This window comes from Mastomys coucha, unplaced genomic scaffold, assembly GCF_008632895.1.
Source record: "Mastomys coucha isolate ucsf_1 unplaced genomic scaffold, UCSF_Mcou_1 pScaffold20, whole genome shotgun sequence".
NCBI classification, from domain to species: Eukaryota; Metazoa; Chordata; class Mammalia; order Rodentia; family Muridae; genus Mastomys; species Mastomys coucha.
The window spans coordinates 143,399,759-143,413,096 of record NW_022196903.1 but is presented as its reverse complement, the minus strand read 5'-3'; the positions used below and the strand labels follow the sequence as shown (position 1 = coordinate 143,413,096).

Sequence of the window (13,338 nt, the reverse complement as noted above, 5' to 3'; positions counted from 1 at the left end):
ACATAATTACATCAGAAACTAAGAAAGTTATTCCATTTACAGTATCAAAGACAACTTTAAGGAACCAGGAATGGTGGCATACCAGTACTCAGGAAGCAGAAGTCATTCACTGTGAGTTAGAGGCCAATCTGGTCTACATAGTGAGCTCTAGGACTGCCAGAGACTATCTCAACAAACCAAAAGAAAATGAAAATCAACAAACAAAATCTTGCAGAAGACCCAAGTTCCCAGCAGCCATATCAAGTAGCACATAACTGTTAAGTCCGAAAGCTGGGCATGGAGACCAACACTAACATACATAATTGGCGAGAATATTTTTACTTTCGAGAAATCAAAAAGCCTGCATACAGGGGTCAACCACTTACAAAAATGGTGACCAGACAAAGGTGTGCAGGCCTTTTCATGGGAACTAAGGGAATTTTAGCAAGGGTTAGGAAATCTAAAACTTTATTGGTGGTGCTGAGGATATTATATAGGTCAGTTTTTGAGTGGCTCTTCTCCAGGTGGTCTGTGTCATGAACATTTAACCACAGGATGAAATACTCAAACCATTTAAGGCTGCCCTGCACATTTGGCCATCCTGAGATAAGATATTTCCCCATCCATGCGGTTATCTCCAGGCTGCTCTTTATGGCCTTGTTTCTGGAACTTATGGTCTGTTCTTGGAGCTAGTGACTATGGCCTAGTTCCTGGATCTGATGGGGCTTGGGGGAGAGGCATGTTATGGTCATTTTGAAGTCATGCCTAAAATGGAGTATATGTTGTTGTGGTGGCTATTCCTGATTGTCTACTTGACTATATCTGGAATAAACTACAATCCAGAATTGGAAGGCACACCTGTAATCCAGATCGAGGATGAAGACACAGATTTCTGACCTAGATCTTGACATGGATATCTTGAGGTATATAGTGGCTATGAAAAGCTTAGGCCTAAGCAAGGTAGATAGTACATACCTTTAATCCCAGGAGATTGAGGCAAGGAGATCTCAGAGTTCAAGGTCAGCCTGGGACAAAGCAAATCCCAGATCTAGGCTGGTGGTACACATCTTTAATCTGAGCCACACCTTCTGCTGGAGGCCTACATAAGGACATTAGAAGGAAGATTCACTTTTCAACTGCTTGCACTTACTTGCCAGCACATCTGTTGGAATCTACTTTTTTTTGTTCTTGTTTTTGTTTTTCGAGACAGGGTTTCTCTGTGTAGCCCTAGCTGTCCTGGTACTTACTCTGTAGACCAGGCTGGCCTCGAACTCAGAAATCCGCCTGCCTCTGCCTCCCAAGTGCTGGGACTAAAGGCGTGCGCCACCACTGCCCGGCTTGGAATCTACTTCTACAGAAGACCAGCTAAAACTAGCTAGCCTCTTGGGACTGAGCAACTACTAGATTCTTGGACTTCCCATTCACAACTGCCCTTTGTTGGGCTAGCTGGACTACAGACTGTAAATCACCACAACTAATTTCCTTAACATATAGAGACATTCCATAAGTTCTGTAACTTTAGAGAACCCCAACTAATACAGTCTACCTCTCAATTACCACCTTTAATTCCAGCTCCAGAGGATATGATGTACATCTCCAAACTCCAAGGGCATGTGCTCTCACATGCACATAGCCTTCCTCACACATTTTTTTAAGCCTTACTGGATTACTAAAAACTGAAACAACCAATCACATTGACCTAAGTATATAAGCAGACTGCCTGAATCAATATACATTAATTCTAAATAACTAGCAAGGCAAATCAAAATTGTTCAAAACAAGTAATTTTAAGTCATTGTTCCTCTTTTAAAAAAAAAAATCATTTCCCTTAAAGCAACCTTTGTTTAATTTCTAATCAAACACAAGTCTCCCAATTTATACATTTTAGTTTGTATGAAAATAAAAACCTCAGCCTCATCTAAGACTGGCTAAGAACCCAAGGCAGAGAACAGCTTTCACATCTTCAAGAGTTGTTTGTTGGTAGTTCTAGTCTCCCTTGAGAAGTATACCTCACTAGGCCAGCTCTAAACTACACCCTTCATTTACTAGTTAATTTAGCATACCAAGTTAAGCACTGAATACCTGCCTCCAAAAACAAAAAAACAAAAAGCCAGAATTCCCGGTCTTAAGGCTTTTTCATTTGCACTTAGTTTGCATTTCTATAGTCAGGGTAGGTGAAAACTCAGGCTTTACCTCCACCTGAATGCTTCCTATTTCTGTTTTGCATGGATTATTTCCAAAGAAATGAGGAAGAAAAGGCTGTTAAACCAAAGATTCTTGAAGTTCACCTTTATTATAATAAAGTCTAACAAGTTACAATTCCCTAAACAGCTAAATTCCTAAAATCAAAGCACTGATAACATATAAGAATCTGAACTAATCAAACAGGTTGGGGGGGGGGGAAGAGACAACCTAGGGCAAGACATGCACTGGTTGGTTTTTACCAGACTCCCTCCCTGTAGAGAGGAGGGTTTGGCACGCAAATCTAATCCCACCATTCAGGAAGAACAGAAGGATCAGGAGTTCAAAGTCATCCTTGCTAGAGGGCAAGTTCAAGGCCAGCCTAGCTTTAAAATGTCTGTAAAAAGTACACCTCCTTTAACCTAAAATCAAGCAATTACTATCTGCCAGGAGCTATTTTAAGAGTGTTCTGAGCTGGATGGCTCAGTGGTTAAGAGCACTGACTGCTCTTCCAGAGGCCCCGAGTTCAAATCCCAGCAACCACATGGTGGCTCAACCATCTGATGCCCTCTTCTGGTTGACTGATTGTTTTTGTTTAAGAATGATTTTTTTAAACAGGGTCATGTAATATGTAGACTAGGGCTGGTGAGATGGCTCAGTGGGTAAGAGCACCAGCTGCTCTTCTGAAGGTCATGAGTTCAAATCCCAGCAACCACATGGTGGCTCATAACCACCCATAATGAAATCTGACATCTATGTACTCATTTATAATAATAAAAAATAAATCTTTAAAAAAAAATATGTAGACTAGGCTGGCCTGGAACTAAGAGATTTGCCTGCCTCTGCTTTCCCCTTGTAACTTAACACAGTTCCATAATGTAGGTACTACTGCTATCCCATTTACATATGAGAAAGCTGAGCAGGAAAGTAAAATTCTTCTGAGACTTTACAGTAAGTGGTAGAGCCAAGTTGGAGGAGTCAAGCAAGACCTGAACCCAAGTAACAAAACTATATGTAGGAACAAGATAAGGAAAACACACCATGAATGAATGTAACCATGGAAACCAAGCCTAGAGCTACACTTAGCCAATCATAATTAAGGCGTTCACACACTACTTCATCGGGCGTTTACCTTACTTCAACTTTATCATACTCATGCACACATGCTAGGTTTGGTTTCCATGGTTACATTCATCCGTGGTATTGATTCCTTATTTTGTTCCTTACACTGTAGGAACCATAGCCCCCTTTAGCAGAAGAGGCTTTGGTCATGGACTGGAACCCTAAAAATCACTGAGTATAGGTGCTTAAAGACATGACCAATAGTTAAGAGTACTTGTGGCCCTAAAAGTAGTCCCAGCACCAACATGTGGCTATAACTGCCCGTAACTCCACTTCTAGAGGACCCAGGCCTTCTTCTTAGCTCCACACACCAAGCACACAAACTACTACACTTACACTTGGGCAAAACACTTATGCACATAAAAGTTAAAAATAAATAAGAAATCGTCCCTGGTACTACATTCCCACCAAAAATAAGAACTAGCCTCTGCCTAGGTAACTTTAATTCACCACCTTACCATACTCTTTCCCAGGGTAGCAATCTGGCTCAGAGTTCCATCTTTAACACTACCAAAATTAAAAAAAACAAAAACAAAAACAAAAAAAATCTCTCCTCTATCTTATTAAAGCAAAAAAATAAACTGTTAAGTACCATACCAACAACATTATTTCTTAAGCTTTGCCATCAAATCCACTGTATGCCATCACTGAACCATCACTGGTTCTGTGATGGTTTTGTTTGGTGAGAGTTTTTGAGTCTTTCACTATGCAGTCCTAGCTAAACTGGAATTTGGTATGAAGACAAGGCTAGCCTTAAACTCAAAGATCTGCCTGCCTTAGTCTCCCAAATGCAAAAATTAAAGGCAAGCACATGCCAGGCCAAGTTCTGTAAGTTTAACCAGTGTTGATTCAATAATATTCTTTATACCAAAATAAGTTACTCCGTGGTATAATGTAAACAGTCATAAGGTAGAACCAGGATAAGCTTTATAAAAGGCAGACTTACCTCTAAATACAACTTTACCTTTTAGTCTCTTCCACAAGGAGTATACTCACGCCTCTAATCCTATGAAAAGCAAGAAACATTTTTAAGAGTTAAGGTCTAGTCTATTTCCCTTAAAGTGGTACTGAAAGTACACTAAGTTTACTGAATTAGTTATCAGGTGTGCTAAAAACAAAACTACTGAACGAGGCTACTCTCAAAATATTCCCTGCCACTAGAATTCAAGCGGGCTTCTCCAAGTCCCCTACTGTCCTATAATACCAAAGCAAAAATACTTTAGTAATTTTAGTGGACTGATAAAGGAGAACCTGATTGGGGCTGAATGAAGCAGTAACTAAGACCCTAGTATATCTTCATGGTAACAAGAAACAAACTTAAGATTCCCCTTAGCCTTAATACATTCAGCAGACAATTTAAAATCCCCACGCAAGTTCTGTAGTTGGCCTACTGAAAAGCACGCCAGCTCACCCACTTTACCTGTTTTTCCATTTTCCTAGGAAAGGAACTTTTAAGTACCACAAATGCAAACAGCGTCTGAGATGCTGCGGGCCTCGGTGCTCACACAGGCCTGGGCGCTAGAAGGCGGAGCGCAGGGCAATTCCACTGGGTCGCAGGGGCCAGGGAGCGGAAGACCAACACAGAAAGAAAGCGAAAAGCAAAACAAAGCTCTGCTTCTCCTTCCGAAACCGGAAGGAACGCTTAGCTGCAACAAGCCCGCCTTCTACTTCAGGCCAACAACCGCAGACCGCGCCCGCCCGCGCGCAGCAACCTCGCGATGCAGCAAGGACCCGGGCGGCGCCCCTCTGCCAGGACAGAGGTGGCGAAAACCCAGGCCGGAGCCCAGAGCGCGGAACAAAAGCCCGATCCGAAGCAGACCTGCCGCCCGGCGGTGCGCACAATCCAACAGCACCGAACAAGGCCTCTGCCGAGCGCAAAGCGCGCAGAGGTTTGGTAGCAGCCTCCGTTGGGGCGGGTCCAGCTGGCTCCGTGCTCCGCCCCCGTGCGCTTGCGCCAGGGCCGTGGTCCTAGTGCCCGGCAGGTGTGGCTTCTGCAGTCTGAGGAGAGAAAAAAGCTTATCCCTGCACCTGGAATTTACATGAGAATTACCTGAGGGCTTCTAGAGTGAAACGACAAGGGCCAGTGGAAATATACTGTTGGGGTTCAGGAATCACCACACAAACTGAAAGGAGTGAATTGGCCTGATGGAATTGGGCTCCTGAGTGCAGGAATTTGTTCAATAAATGCTCTTTGCTTTTTCATACTATTTGAGTCTCGGGTATCATTCTTCAGAGATTCATGGACCCTAACAAAACTATATGAACAGTGATCTCAGTTAAACGAGAGTAGCTTATTGAACACACACCCTATTAATAAACCTTCAGGACTGCAAGAACTTAGAAACATAATTATAGTTCTAGTCTGCTCTCAGGGTAAGCTTTTTATGAGAAAAAAAAAAACAGGTTCAAACGTTTAAAGGGCAAAAGGGGAGCAGCAGTAGGCTTACTGCTAATCTTTAATCTGATTCCTCCCAAGTAAGGTATAGAGGGTGATACACGGGTGGTGAACATGAAGAACATTAACGGCTTTTTTGCCAGTTTTACACTCCCCTCCCCCTTCTGCTTTCCCCTCACTCCTGGGGTCAAGGCTAGGTCAAGTTCCATTCTCCACTCACAGGAACATTCTTGAGTAAACAATTCTCAGAAAAACCACAGAATGTACTGACTGATAGTCACCTGACCCTCTGGAAAGTCCTGGGTAGAGTTCAAATGCGCGTCATGATCTGCCCATGCTTGCTAGCCAATAGATTTAAAGGTCATATGCTTAGCCAATAAGTTTGAACTGTAACTTTGCTGATGTAACCTGTGCCCCTAAAAAGTATTAAAAACTGCTCGTATAGCCATTCAGGGTCACCTTCTAGTCACTCGCCTTGAGAGACTAATTGAAGGTCGATCTCATCATAACAGAAAAGAAACCTCTTGCTTTTGTGTCGATCTGCAGTATCGGAGGCATCTCGAAGTAAGTACCACGGACCAAGGTTTAGGGTCCTTCAAACAGGGGTGAAATTGAGATAACATAGCATGAGTATTATAATCATAACTTTTTGGATTATTAATAACATTCTTGAATGTCAGCCACAAAAACCACAGTGACCTCAAACTCAGGTGCATGAAGGGACGCTGCCTGGTGATCATCTCTGAGAAGCCATTTTAGACATAACAGTTCATATTGACCCTTGATTTAATGGGTCCTACCTAAAACTTTGTGGAATTTCTTATGATTAGCAAACCTCATACAGAACATACAGAACAAAACAAGGCATTATGGCCAACACATCAATACTGTAAGACAAGTCTCCTGTCTCAGTAACTGGCAGGCATGTTACAGCAATAATATGAACTAGCTGGCAAGCATAGGACAAAAGGGTTACAGCTCTTCTGAGGGGAAGGTGTCAAACCATAACATTAGGGATTTAGTCAGTTGGGATGGCCTGAAAATGCATTTCAGACAAGTTGCAATTTTGTGAGGATTGTTGGGGTTCAAGAGTTACCCTACAAACCACACAAACACTGATCTCAGTCAGGCAGAAATGGTTTATTGAACACACACCCTAAGACTGATCGGGGCTATAGCTCAGAATTTGGGGCACCAAACATCTTTCTCTGTCAGTTTACAGAGGCTAAAACCGGAAAAACCAGAGCTCATACATAGATGAAGGAAGTGCGTCCTGGTGGTCAGCTCTCTCTCTCTCAAGCCATTTTAACAGTTCATATTGACCTTTAATTTCATGGGTCCTACATAAAGCTTTGTGGAATTTCTAAAGATTAACAGATCTCATACAGAACATAACAGGATGTGTGCTCAGCATGATCTTGCTCTGAGTTGATAATTTTTGTGTTAATGACTGGTAGGCATATTATAGCAACAATATGAAATCAATGGTGGGCATGGAGAAAAAGGGATACAGGCTTCAATAAAGATAAGCTGTTGATGACCTCATTATCAATGATCTGTAAATGGGATGGCAAAAATCTTCTACAAAGTACATGAAAGAAAAAGCAACCTCTGCTGGGTTTAGTTGCATACACCTTTAATCCCAGAATCTGGGAAGGGTTAGGGTTAGGGTTAGGCAGGCAGATCTCTGTGAGTGAATGAGTCCATCCTAGCCTACATAGGGTTATACAGAGAGACCCTATCTCAACCAAAGAAACAAAAAATAAAAAAATAGAAAGTGCTGAAGGGTTCTGACATTCCCAAACATGCTGTGGGTCCTGTCCTCTCCCCCCTTCTCTTTTGCTAAACCACTAGACTCCCCACTAGATTCCTTATTTGACTACTTCCTCATGTCTGACATATTCCTGAGGCTGGCCACCAAGCTCCAGCTATTAAAATAAAAAAACTGGAACTTTCAAGCCTTGGTGTTACATAATTGGGTAAAGGGGTTAAGGAATATTATCCTTAAAACTGATAACGTTTGTTCAGACTGCAAGGAGGAACCATACATCTGGAAAAGGACCTCTTTGACCTGGGATGGAATAACTCCTCCTGTTTTCAGTGACCAGTGCATTCTTTCCTGTTGTTACAAACTGGCCACAGCTGTTATGTCTCTTTTCCACTGCTGGGAATGGTTGGTTGTCTCTTTCCTATAGCTTAAGGTGTGTGTGTGTGTGGGGGGGAGCTTATCCATTCAAGGATATTAATTTTCAGTGCCCAGGCTTGCGGGGGATGGGGGGAACTGGGGTGTGTGTGTGTGTGCTGGCTTCTTTTTGTCTCTTCAACTCTACAAAATTATGTGTCACATATACCTCTTTTGGACCAGCTGCTGCAATACAGTCTAGTCTACTAGTTGGAGATATAACTGTAGATTAAAAGACATGGAAACCCTGATTTGACCCCAAGCCCAAGAAGTAAGCTGAAGGAAAAACCACCTGCCCCTGGTTTGTCCCCAAGCTCAGAGATTTGAAAAATCCCCAATCCTTTGTTACTCCTCCTTAACGGCAAAACAATGTTTCTATCTTAAGATATTATGTTTCCATCTTAAGATATTTTTTTGCTCTTCCTACAAAAAATGTATAAAAGCCTTCCCCTCAGTCCAACACTGCTGTTTCTCTTCCTGTTCAGAAGCAGTCATCATGCTGTTTTTCTCCCCCAATAAATCTCTTGTGTGATGTTTGTTCCATGGAGTGAATTTGTGGTATTCATTGCCTTTGGATTGCCAAGATGCCCTTGTTCCAGAAAAAACCCTACATTGGTGTCATAGGCTCTTCCGGTGCCTGTGCTCCCTCTCAGGGTCTGAGTCACCCTGGGACACTATCCCTCATCTTCAGACCATGTGAAAGACTTACCATCTGGCTCACGTATCGATCAGCACCTCATCCACCAAGGGTCATTCGGTAAGTTTCCATAAGTCAGAGAAAATGACCATTGAGTGTCTGGCACTCCTCTGGTACTCTTGGAAGTGAAGGTACCCCCACCAAAGGTCTTTATGACTACCGCTCTTCACCAACACTTCCCCCACCACACACACACACACACACACACACACACACACACACACACACACACATATATAACCTCAGAGATGAAATTCTACAGTTTCCTTTAGGCCTTGAAAAGGAAAATTGAAGCCTTAGACTTGTACTGACTGGGGAGAAAGTAATAAACCTGAGAATCTAGGGCACAAAGACCTGGGAATAAGCAAGCAGGCTGTTAGACATCACAAAGGCTGGTAGGTCAAGAAGACATAAAATTATAAACATAAAAGAAAACATGTCTGGGCAAGCAAGGACATGTCTGGGCAGGCTCTGAGTAATGGGCCATTTGGCCCCTTAGATATGGTTTGAGGTCAGCAGAAAGAAAATTGTTGACTCAGATAAGTACCACCCACAGAAAAACCACACATTGCTTTTAGGAATTTCCCACTTTGGACTGTATGTATTTTTAAACCAGCCAATCATGTGTAACCATGAAAGGCTAAAGAATCTTAGAATTTAAAATGAGGGCATTTAATAGAAATGTATGGTGTATAACCTTTACCTAAAAGGACATGGAGGGCCACTGCAGCCAGCCAGGAATGTAGATTGGCTAGTTCCAGGAACCTGGCTAACTCAGAGCCTCAGGTCTCTGGTTCCCGATACCTGCCCCTCCTGACTGATCTACAATGAAGACGGAACCAGGAATGAAGGTCTACTGGTTTACAAGGCTCCCCACCCTGCTGAGGCTCTCTACCTTGCCGACCTATAGATGAAGATTACATTCCTAGAATGAATGTGTTCCCCTCCCTAACTAAATATGTTGGGTTGGGTCCCTCTGAAATTTTCCACTGTTTTTATGTTATGTTTCCTTGGTAACCCTTTCCCCACCCCCATGTGGTTTTTCCCTTTAAATACCCCTTACTTCTTGTGTACGGAGTCGAACTCCACTGGCCAGCATGGTCACGAGATCGACCCCGGTACCGGCCTATCCCAAATAAACTTCATGTGATTGCAGCAAGTTCAGTCTCTCGTGAGTTATTGGGTGGTCGCTTCATCCCGAGACTTGAGTAAGGATCTCCCCAGTTCTGGGAGGTCTTTCAACCACACTGATGCCTTTGTTCCCCTAGACCCTTTTTCTATATAAACCCTTAACTTTTGAGCCTAGTGGTCGATTTCCCATCTCCTGTGAGAGCTTGGGAGTTGGCCTGGAGCTCCACCATTAGATACTGCCTCATGCAATTGCTTCAAGCTGGCCTCTCATGTTTCTTTGGGTGCACACCTTCCCGAGACTTGAGTGAGGGTCTCTCTTCCGGGGTCTTTCAGCTTGACAGGATTATTGTGAACTTTTCATGCCTTACCCCTTCTCCCTCCCCTTCAAGGCTTCCTGTAATTCCATAGCTTCTCTATGCCCACATACCTTTCATCATACTAGGAGACCCTGCTCCCCTTTACTTTCCCATGGATAAGACCTCATTCCTGAGTTCAGTTTCTCATTGCCTTCTGTAGAGACTTCAGGCCCCATCAAAAGCCCTGGTACCAGGTGTGGAGTCTCCTCAGGCTCTTAGACATGACCCTGTTGAGTGCTGTAACAACCCACTAAATGACTTGGTCCTCCCTGAGGACACCATCAACTATAGCTGCTTCAAAACTACCCCCAGCCATGGGAATTGTATCATCCATACCCTCTTGTTACCCCTTGAGATGCCTCTTTGAAAACCTCCAGCCTCTCTACCTGGCACCCAACTGAAGGGTACCAAAATTATTCACTTTTGCAATCATACTTGGCCTTAACCCTCAGCCCCTTATCTCCCTCCAGCCCCTCCTCCCTCTCCAGAGACAGGCCACCCTAATCATCTCTCTCTGGCATCCACTTTTATCCCACTGACAGGCTTCAGTCCTCCTGGTACTTGCTCCTGCTTCACCCTCAGCCTCCCTCTACCTGGCTTAACCCAGCCTCAGTTCTACCTTTGCAGAAGGTTGCTGGGACACATACTTTCTTACTGATCTCTCTGTCTGTCTGTCTGTCTGTCTGTCTGTCTGTCTGTCTGTCTGTCTAATAGAAAAAAAGAGAAGAGATTGTGATCTTACACTGCTAATCCACCCACATTCATTAAAGAGTTCCAATATACCGTCCAATTCTACAACCTCATTTTCCATTTAAACCATTCTCACCAACAACTTTCTCCTTAGAACAAGTCTGGTACCAGCCTAGGGAATATACAAATGAAATTCATCAAACTAATGCTGTTCACCCAATCAGGGCTGAGGCGGTCCCCCATAGTATGTAATTTTTACTACCTACTTTAAGCTCCGGGTAGACCTCACTACCAGCCCCACCCAGATTCCCTCCAATCCACGGATGAAAGTCACACACACTTTAGCTCAATGACTGGGTTCTTCTAAGCCTTCCTTGGATATCACACCCTTCTTTTCACACCCAGTTCAACACTCTAAATCTGTCCTCAGCTTTAGTTATGTTCCTAATGGCCACTCCACCCTGGATCTTACGTGGCTGGTAGCTTTTTTTTTTCTCTCTGAAGCATGGCAAATTATTTTTTCTTCCTTGCATCTGCTAGCCTGCCTGCGAGAAAACTGGAAGTCCTCCCTATTCCACCCAGCTCATTGACTAGCATCTTTATTGATCGAAGAACCAATTGGGGAACAGGACCTTCAGTGTTCACATGCAGATTCCTGATCAAGGCATCATAACCACTCCCTAAGTCCCCTTGGAAGGACCTACAATGCTCTGGGAGGTAGTGTGGGTATTAGGGATCAATGTATAACTTGCCACTTGGCTGGTCTCCCTAAGGCTACAATTAAATCAGTAAAAATTATAAAAAATACAAAGTCCTCGAGGACAAATCATAAAAATGCTAGGCTCCCTTATACAGGCCATTTTTTAACTTACTGTTAAGGCCTGGGTAACTGCTGCCATCTGATATTACTATAACCATTTTGTCTTATGCCTGCAGCCATCCATCTTATGCTATTATGAGGAAACTGTCTTATGTACTGTTACTAGAAAACTTTCTCATGCCTGAGTTGATTGTACATTCTGTTATGTTCTATGCTTTGGTGATCTTGGAAACTCCTGCAAACCCTTGTCCTACTTTAAAACTAATCACAGTAAAGTTTAAGTCCTTAAGACCTCCCTGGGAAACTGACATCCTGTTTGGCAAGTTGAGACACAAATGCTAGGCAAGTTGCCCTGCCACAATTGAATAACCAACCAATGGGAACAGGATAAGTGTACCACAAAGATATGACCCTAAGGAAGTCCCCTATCCCTAAATCCTGATTGGTAGGATAACTTGGCATAGATGTTTGTGGATTTCAGGCTTAAAAGATCTGTAGCATTCTGGCTTAGAGTGGCAGTTTCAGTTTCTGTGTACACTCTGTGGTGGTTTGAATATGCTTGCCCCATTGAGGGACATTACTAGGAGATGTAACTTTGTTGAAATAGGTGTGGCCTTGTTGGAGGAAGTGCTTCACGGTGGGGGTAGGCTTTGAGAACCTCCTCCTAGCTGCCAGGAGGCAAGTCTTTTCCGCTTTACCTTAAGAACAAAATGTAGAACCTTCAGTTCCTCCAGTACCATGCCTGCCTGGATGCTGTCATGCTTCCTGCCATGATGATAATGGACTGAACCTCTTAACCTGTAAACCAGCCCCAATTAAATGTTGTCCTTTATAAAAGTTGCCTTGGTCATTGTGTCTCTTCAGAGTAATGGAAACCCAAACTAAGACAGTCCGTGACCAATCAGTTCCAGGTATGCTTTCAATAAAGTATCTCTATTAAACTGACATTGGTGTCTGAGTGGTTTGTGGAACAGTTTTTGAACCCCAAAAATAGCAATTTAGATCTCAAGACCCCTGATGGAAAACAACTCCTCATGACCTACTTCTCCCAGAGTTTCCTTGACATTAGAGCCAAACTTAAATGAAGTCTTAAAAGAGGTGGCCTTCAAGGTGTACCATGGGAGAGAATAAAAAGTCCCCCAACAAAAATACCTGATGTTGGCTAAGGCCTTTCAACTGGCTATAACAAAGCTGGAGGACCTCTGGACCAGTTACTGGGCTCAGGCCTCCTGAGCCCTCTCAAACCACTGTAGAGGAATTTTAATCTAGCAACATGGCTGCTCTGATCACATTCAAGGACTTTCTAGGTCTGTGTGCTCTGGCTGGAATGCAGACATGCCACATACCTTTAATCCCTCTGGCTTGAATATAGATGTGCCCTTAGTACACACCTTCTCAAACAATGTTGTCTAACTGAGGGACAGCTAAGGTGACAAACCAAAGTAAACTTTGACAGAATAAGATACACTCAACTGTCACAAGAGCAGCACTGGAAAGAGGCTGCTTAAGAGAGCACAGGGAGGGGCAGTGAAGTTGAAGTCAGTTTGTCAGTTGAATCAGTCAGTTGGAATTCACTTGACAGGTAGGGCAATGGAGCTGAATTGGTAGCAATTCAGTTCATGGAATTCAAAGGCAGTTTTTACAAGAACAGATTTGTTGTTGTTGTTGTTGTTTTTGGTTTTGTTTTTTTGAGACAGAGTTTCTCTGTATAGCCCTGGCTGTCCTGGAACTCACTCTGTAGACCAGGCTGGCCTTGAACTCAGAATTCCACCTGCCTCTGCCTCC

The 13,338-nt window shown here is 43.3% G+C and overlaps 1 protein-coding gene across 12 annotated transcripts in view; it reads right to left on the bottom strand.

Annotated features, from left to right (window-relative positions):
- The window catches only part of Resf1 (retroelement silencing factor 1), a 30,522-nt gene extending 25,288 nt beyond the window's left edge, over window positions 1-5,234 (bottom strand). For 7 of the 12 annotated variants that reach the window (XM_031383993.1, XM_031383991.1, XM_031383994.1 and 4 more), the window contains exons 1-2: window positions 4,703-5,234; window positions 4,229-4,288 (exon numbers count right to left, since the gene is read on the bottom strand). The gene's annotated coding sequence lies outside the window, so the exon portion shown is untranslated. Of the gene's footprint in view, window positions 1-954; window positions 999-4,228; window positions 4,289-4,702 lie in introns of those variants that run through there. The other 5 variants (XM_031383995.1, XM_031383997.1, XM_031383999.1 and 2 more) reach the window with 3 other exon arrangements.
- Between the last annotated feature and the right edge of the window lie 8,104 nt (window positions 5,235-13,338).